Here is a 7944-nt window from a genome sequence, read left to right on the forward strand (position 1 = left end):
GATCCTGCATGCCGCAACTACAGATCCTGTACGCGGCAGTGAAGATCCAGCACACGGCAACTAAGACCCGGTACAACGAAATAAATAAATAAATATTTTTAAAAAAGAATAAAGAGAATCATATAATCAATGAACAAGAGAGGAAACAAAAAGAGAACTCTAGCTAAAATGATAAAGAAGACCAAAAGAAAAAAAAGATGCAAATAAGCAAAATACAGAATGAAAATGGAACACAGACTCCACAGATACAACACAAACACAATAGGTTTTTTTTATGTTAATTTAAATGTAGTTTTCCATTATGGCTTATCACAGGATATTGAATATAGTTCCCTATGCTATACAGTAGGACCTTGTAGTTTATCCAGCCTATATATAATAGTTTGCATGTGCTAATCCCACACTCCCAATCCTTCCCTTCCCCACCCCCCTCTTTGGCAACCACAAGTCTGTTCTCTATATTTGTGAGTCTGTTTTTGTTTCATAGATATGTTCATTTGTGTCATATTTTAGATTCCACATATAAGTGATATCATATGGTATTTGTCTTTCTCTTTCTGACTTCCTTTGCTTAGTATGCTAATCTCTAGGTCCATCCATGTTGCTGCAAATGACATTATTTCATTCTTTTTAATGGCTGAGTAATATTCCAGTGTATATATGTATACCACCTCTTCTTTATCCATTCATCTGTCAATGGACATTTAGGTTATTTCCATGTCTTGGCTATTGTAAATAGTGCTGCTATGAACATAGGGGTTCATGTATCTTTTTGAACTACAGTTTTATCTGGGTATGTGCCCAGGAGTGGGATTGCTGGATCATACGGCAATTCTAATTTTAGTTTTTTTTTTAAATTAATTTTTATTGAAGTATAGTTGCTTTACAATGCTGTGTTAGTTTCTACTGTACAGCTATACTTATACATATATCCCCTCTTTTTTGGATTTCCTTCCCATTTAGGTCACCAGAGAGCACTGAGTAGAGTTCCCTGAGCTATACAGTAGGTTCTCATTAGTTATCTATTTTATACATAGTATCAATAGTCTATATATGTCAATCCCAATCTTCCAATTCATCCCTCCCCACTTTCCTCCCTTGGTGTTCATATGTTTGTTCTCTACATCTGTGTCTCTATTTCTGCTCTGCAAATAAGATAATCCATACCATTTTTCTAGATTCCACATACATGCGTTAATATATGATATTTGTTTTTCTCTTCCTGAATTACTTCACTCAGTATGATAGTCTCTAGGTCCATCCACATCTCTACAAATGACCCAATTTTTTTCCTTTTTATGGCTGAGTAATATTCCATTGTATATATACACCACATCTTCTTTATCCATTCCTCAGCTGATGGACACTTAGGTTGCTTCCATGTCCTGGCTATTGTAAATTGTGCTGCAATGAACATTGGGGTGCATGTGTCTTTTTGAATTATGGTTTTCTCAGGGTATATGCCCAGCAGTGGGATCGCTGGATCATATGGTAGTTCTATTTTTAGTTTTTCAAGGAAACTCCATACTGTTCTCCATAGTGGCTGCATTATTTTTAGTTCTTTGAGGAACCTCCATACTGTTTTCCATAATGGCTGTACCAGTTACATTCCCACCAATAGTGTAAGAGGTTTCCCTTTTCTCCACACCCTCTCCAGCATTTATTATTGTAGACTTTTTTTTTTTTTTTTTTTTTTTGGCTGCAGTGGGTCTTCTTGCTGTGCGCTGGTTGTTTTTTTCTAGTTGTGGCGAGCGGGGGCTACTCTTCGTTGTGGTGCGTGGGCTTCTCCTGTTGCAGAGCACAGGCTCTAGGCACCCGGGCTTCAGTAGTGTGGCACGTGGGCTCAGTAGTTGTGGCTCGCAGGCTCTAGAGCGCAGGCTCAGTAGGTGTGGCACACGGGCTTAGTTGCTCCGTGGCATGTGGGATCTTCCCAGACTAGGGCTCGAACCCGTGTCTCCTGCATTGGCAGGTGGATTCTTAACCACTGTGCCACCAGGGAAGCCCTATTGTAGACTTTTTAATGATGGGCATTCTTACTGGTGTGAGGTGGTACCTCGTTGTTTTGATTTGCATTTCTCTAATACTTAGCATTTTTTCATGTGCCTGTTGGCCATCTGTATGTCTTCTTTGGAGAAATGTCTATTTAGGTCTTCTGGGGGAATTCCCTGGCGGTCCAGTGGTTAGGAGTCCGAGCTTTAATTGCCAAGGCCCAGGTTTGATCCCTGGTCAGGGAACTAAGATCCCATATGCCACATGGTGCAGCCAAAAAAAAAAAAAAAAAAATTTAGGTCTTCTGCCCATTTTTTGATTGGGTTTTGTTTGTTTTGTTTGTTGTTGTTGTTATTGAACTGTAGGAGCTGTTTGTATATTTTGGAAATTAAGCCCTTGTTGGTAGCATCGTTTGCAAATATTTTCTCCCAGTCTGTAGGTTGTGTTTTTGTTTTGTTTATGTTTTCCTTTGCTGTGCAAAAGCTTCTAAGTTTGATTAGGTCCCATTTGTTTAATTTTACTTTTATTTCTATTGCCCTGAGAGACTGACCTAACAAAACATTGGTATGGGGACTTCCCTGGTGGCACAGTGGTTAAGAATCTCCCTGCCAGTGCAGGGGAAACGGGTTCGAGCCCTGGTCCAGGAAGATCCCACATGCCAAGGAGCAACTAAGCCTGTGTGCCACAACTACTGAGCCTGTGCTCTACAGCCCTTGAGCCACAACTACTGAGCCTGTGTGCCGCAACTACTGAAGCCCACGCACCTAGAGCCCCTGCTCCACAACATGAGAAGCCCAAACACGAAGAGAAGCCCTCGCTCGCCTCAGCTAGAGAAAGCCCATGCGCAGCAACAAAGACCCACTGCAGCCAAAAAAAAAAAAAAAACAAAGCAACAATGGTATGATTTACATCAGAGAATGTTTTGCCTTATGTTCTCTTCTAGGAGTTTTATGGTGTCATGTCTTACATTTAAGTCTTTAAGCCATTTTGAGTTTATTTTGACACAACAGTTTTTTTAAATTTTACTTACTAGATTACTGGTTTATTATAAAAGGATACAACTCAGGGAGCAGCCTGATGGAAGAGATGTATAAGGCAAAGTATGTGGGAGTTTCCATGCCATCTCCAGGTGCCACTCTCCCCACATCTCCACATGTTCACCAACTCAGAAGCTCCCACAACAGATTTTTTAAAAAATAATAACAATATTGGACTTCCCTGGAGGTCCAGTGGTTAAGACTTCTCGCTTCCACTGCAGGGGGCACAGGTTCGATCCCTGGTCTGGGTAATATTCCACATGCTGCATGGCCAAAAAAACAAAACAAACAAAACAATATTATTAATAACCATACACTAATAAATTTATAAGTCTAAGTGAAATGCATAAATTCTGGGAAAATATAAATAGCAAAATGGATCGAGAAGGAATTTAAAACCAGCAAGCGTTAAAGAAATTAAATGTTAATCAAAGGGACTTCCCTGGCAGTCCAGTGGTTAGGACTCCATGCTTTCACTGCCGTGGGCCCGGAGCAGCCATAAACAAACAAACAAATAAAGGTTTAAAAGATAAATAAATGAAATGTTAATCAAAGACTTTCCTACCAAAAGTTTTGACCCAGATGATTTTACAGATATGTTCTACTGATTTTCAAGAACAGTTTCTTACTACTTCATGCAAGTTTTTCAGAAACTAGAAAAGGAGTGTGCAGACAATTATTTTTTAATATACTAAGGTAACTAGTATTTTACTTAGTACACTTGTATATACACACATAAGTATAAGATGTATATATATACATATACATAAGATGGACCAGTAACATTCATTTCATGCATTTTCATTATCCGGTTTTAGGATCAAGATAACGACTGTTGATTGGGTAATATTCATGTTATACTCAGAAATGTTTTTTAATAAATATTTATTTATTTATTTATTTGTGGCTGCATTGGGTCTTCGTTGCTGCACACAGGCTTTCTCTAGTTGTGGCGAGCGGGGACGGCACTCGGGTTCAGTACTTGTGGCTGGCGGGCTCTAGAGCGCAGGCTCAGTAGTTGTGGTGCACGGGCTTAGTTGCTCAGCGGCATGTGGGATCTTCCTGGACCAGGGCTCGAACCTGTGTCCCCTGAATTGGCAGGCAGATTCTTAACCAGTGCGCCACCAGGGAAGTCCCATAAATTTTTTTTGTTCCGCGGCATGTGGGATCCTACTTCCCTGACCAGGCATCAAATCCGTACCCCCTACATTGGAAGGACGGAGTCTTAACCACTGGACTGCCAGGGAAGTTCCCAGAAATCTTTGTAATGTTCTTATTAGTTGTAATTGTGTCTGTGGGGTTTTGTTTGTTTGTTTTTGCATAAATCACTCTTGCAGGGGCTTTTTTTTTTTTTTTTTTTGGTGCGAGGGCCGCACCGGGCGGGCATTCAGGATCTTAGTTCCCCACCAGGGATCGAACCAGCACCCCCTGTAGTGGAAGCCTGGAGTCTTAACCACTGGACCGCCAAGGAAGTCCCTGCAGGAGCTTTATGTTAAATGAAACTTACTTGGCATATACCTTTTACCTCTTCTAAGTATTTATTTAACAAGGTCCATTTCAAAGGATTCTGTATGTAAAATACCTCCCCTGAAGTTTTCTCCCCTAAAAAATAACTTCGTAAAAAATGCCCATTTTTTTCTATCTATGTAGTACTAGCATTTTTTAGTATTAAAAATTTACTACTGGGCTTCCCTGGTGGCGCAGTGGTTGAGAATCTGCCTGCTAATGCAGGGGACACGGGTTCGAGCCCTGGTCTGGGAAGATCCTACATGCCGCGGAGCAACTAGGCCCGTGAGCCACAACTACTGAGCCTGCGCGTCTGGAGCCTGTGCTCCACAACAAGAGAGGCCACGATAGTGAGAGGCCCGCGCACCGCGATGAAGAGTGGCCCCCGCTTGCCGCAGCTAGAGGAAGCCCTCGCACAGAAACGAAGACCCAACACAGCCAAATAAATAAATAAATTAAAAAAAAAAAGACTAACAGCTATAAATATAATGATTGAAAAATGTATCCACATATTAATTAACAATTTAAAAAAAAAAAAATTTACTACTATCGGGACTTCCCTAGTGGCGCAGTGGTTAAGAATCCGCCTGCCAATGCAGGGGACACAGGTTTGAGCAGGGGACACGGGCTCAAGCCCTAGTCTGGGAAGATCCCACATGCCGCGGCACAACTAAGCCTGTGCACCACAACTACTGAGCCTGTGCTTTAGAGCCCGTGAGACACAACTACTGAGCCCGCGTGCCACAACTACTGAAGCCCGCGCGCCTAGAGCCCGTGCTCCACAACAAGAGAAGCCACCGCAATGAGAAGCCCGCGCACTGCAACAAGGAGTAGCCCCCGGTCGCCCCAACTAGAGAAAGCCTGCACGCAGCAACAAAGACCCAACTGCAGCCAAAAATAAATAAATTTTAAAAAAAAATTTACTACTATCAACAAATGATGCTGGAACAACTGGGCATACACGTGCTGGTGTGGGGCAGGGGGAGATTATGGGGACTAGGAAGGAGGAATTGCCAAAAGGCACAAGGAAATTTTCCTGGGTGATGGATATGTTCATTATTTTGATTGTGGTTATGTATGTCAAAACATCACATTGTAGACTTGATATATGTGCAGTTTATTGTATATCAATTATATCTCAATTATACCTCAATAAATCATTGCCAGGGTGGGGAAGTCTTTAAATATATCAAGATCACAAACCATAAGAATAATAGTGACTAATTAGATTATACCAAAATTAAGGATTTCTGTTCAGTAAACAATATTATTGACAGTTAATGATAAAAGTTAGGAAGAGATATTTGCAATGTCTAAAATCAATGAAGGACTAATATGGGAAATTCATATACACTAAACTGCTACAGGGAATTCCCTGGCGGTCCAGTGGTTAGGAGTCGGTGCTTTCACTGCCGGGGCCTGGGTTCAGTCCCTGGTAGGGGAAATAAGATCCTGCAAGCCAAGTGGTGCGGCCAAAATAAATAAATGAATAAAATAAACTGCTACAAATCAATTTTTTAAAATGGGACTCTCAATAGAAAAATAGGCAAAGGAAAATGAATAGGCAATTCATAAAAGGAAAACCAAAAGTAAGAAAAAATTTGAGAAGATGTTCAAACACATTAAAGAAATGCAATGAGGTATTTTTAATTCATGGCAAATTGGAAATTTGAGTAATGTCAAGGACTTCCCTGGTGGTGCAGTGGTTAAGAATCTGCCTGCCAATGCAGGGGACACGGGTTCGAGTCCTGGCTCGGGAAGATCCCACATGCCACGGAGCAACTAAGCCCATGTGCCACAACTACTGAGCCCATGTACCACAACTGTTGAAGCCTGTGTGCCTAGAGCCCGTGCTCTAGAGAAGCCACCGCAATGAGAAGCCTGCACTCAGCAAGGAAGAGCAGCCCCTGAGAGCCACAACTAGAGAAAGCCCCGCGGGCAGCAACAAAGACCCAACGCAGCCAAAAATAAATAAATTTTAAAAATAAAAATAAAAATAACGTCAAGTATTGGCAAGAAGGTTGGGATATAGAAATTCCACTATTAATGGTGTGACATTCCAGAGACTGTGGAGCTCAATATGCAGAAGAAATTGCCACAGAACCAAAGGAGACATGTACGTACAAGGATATTTATTGCAGCATCGCTTGTGGTATCAGGAAGCTGGAGGCAATCATTGGAGTAGTGAACAAATAAAGGATAGGGATTCCCACAATAGAGTATCTTGCAGCAGTTAGGAGCAAAGGACTAGAAGGCCACGAGGGGCGTGGTCAGAGAAAGTTTATTTGTTTTGTTTTATTTTTTTAAGATGGTAGATATTACAGCACACTTGTATGCTAATAGGAATTATCTAGTAGAGAGAAAAATTGATAATACAGGAGAAAGGGGATAATACAGGAAAAAAACAAGAAGAAATGGACTGACGGGGCTTCCCTGGTGGCGCAGTGGTTAAGAATCCGCCTGCCAGTGCAGGGGACACGGGTTTGAGCTCTGGTCCCGGAAGATCCCACATGCCGCGGAGCAACTAAGCCTGTGCGCCACCACTACTGATCCTGCGCTCTAGAGCCTGCGTGCCATAACTACTGAGCCCACGTGCCACAACTACTGAAGCCTGCGTGCCTAGAGCCCAAGCTCCGGAACAAGAGAAGCCGCCGCAATGAGAAGCCCGCGCACCGCAACAAAGAGTAGCCCCCGCTCGCCACAACTAAAGAAGGCCACGTGCAGCAACGAAGACCCAATGCAGCCAAAAATAAATAAATAAATTAATTAATTAATTTAAAAAAAAAGAAATGGACTGAGGTGTAGAACTGGAGGGTGGGGGTGAGGGTGGGGTGAGGGATGGGAATGGGAGAGTGACAGTTAGCTTAAATAGCAGCAATGACAATTCACTGAAACAAGATGGAAGTCAGAATACGTAAGTGAGGAGGGAGGTAATTTGGCCAGATTGGTGTTAGATAGATAAGAATGTTTTCTTTTGATTACTTTCACAGTAAAACAAGAATCAAAGTTATCATCTAAGAGTAAGGAAAAATAAAGGGATGCTGGATAACTGCAGAGAGCGTTCGTAAATAAAGCGTCCCTTCCTTCATTTATTGAGTCAGGGCAGCACCCAACAGAGGTGGCCCCTTACTTGTCAGCTTTATCCAGTGTTTACGTCCCTGCTGTTTAGCATAATGTATTGAAGAATGGATATCAGCAAGCACACCTGGGTATCTAGTTGGGGAGGGTAGGGTTATGGTTGGTGATAATAGGAAGAAATACAGCTAGCTTTCAGTAATGAAGACCTCCCTGTCTTTTCTCAGTAAATACAGATGACAACCTTTAAGTAAATATGACTGCTCTACAAACAAAGAAACTAAGGAGGGTTTCCTCCTTCAGAACCAGAGCCTGAAGACTAACTAGGTCAAGGTGG

This window comes from Balaenoptera ricei, chromosome 10 (assembly GCF_028023285.1).
Source record: "Balaenoptera ricei isolate mBalRic1 chromosome 10, mBalRic1.hap2, whole genome shotgun sequence".
NCBI classification, from domain to species: domain Eukaryota; kingdom Metazoa; phylum Chordata; class Mammalia; order Artiodactyla; family Balaenopteridae; genus Balaenoptera; species Balaenoptera ricei.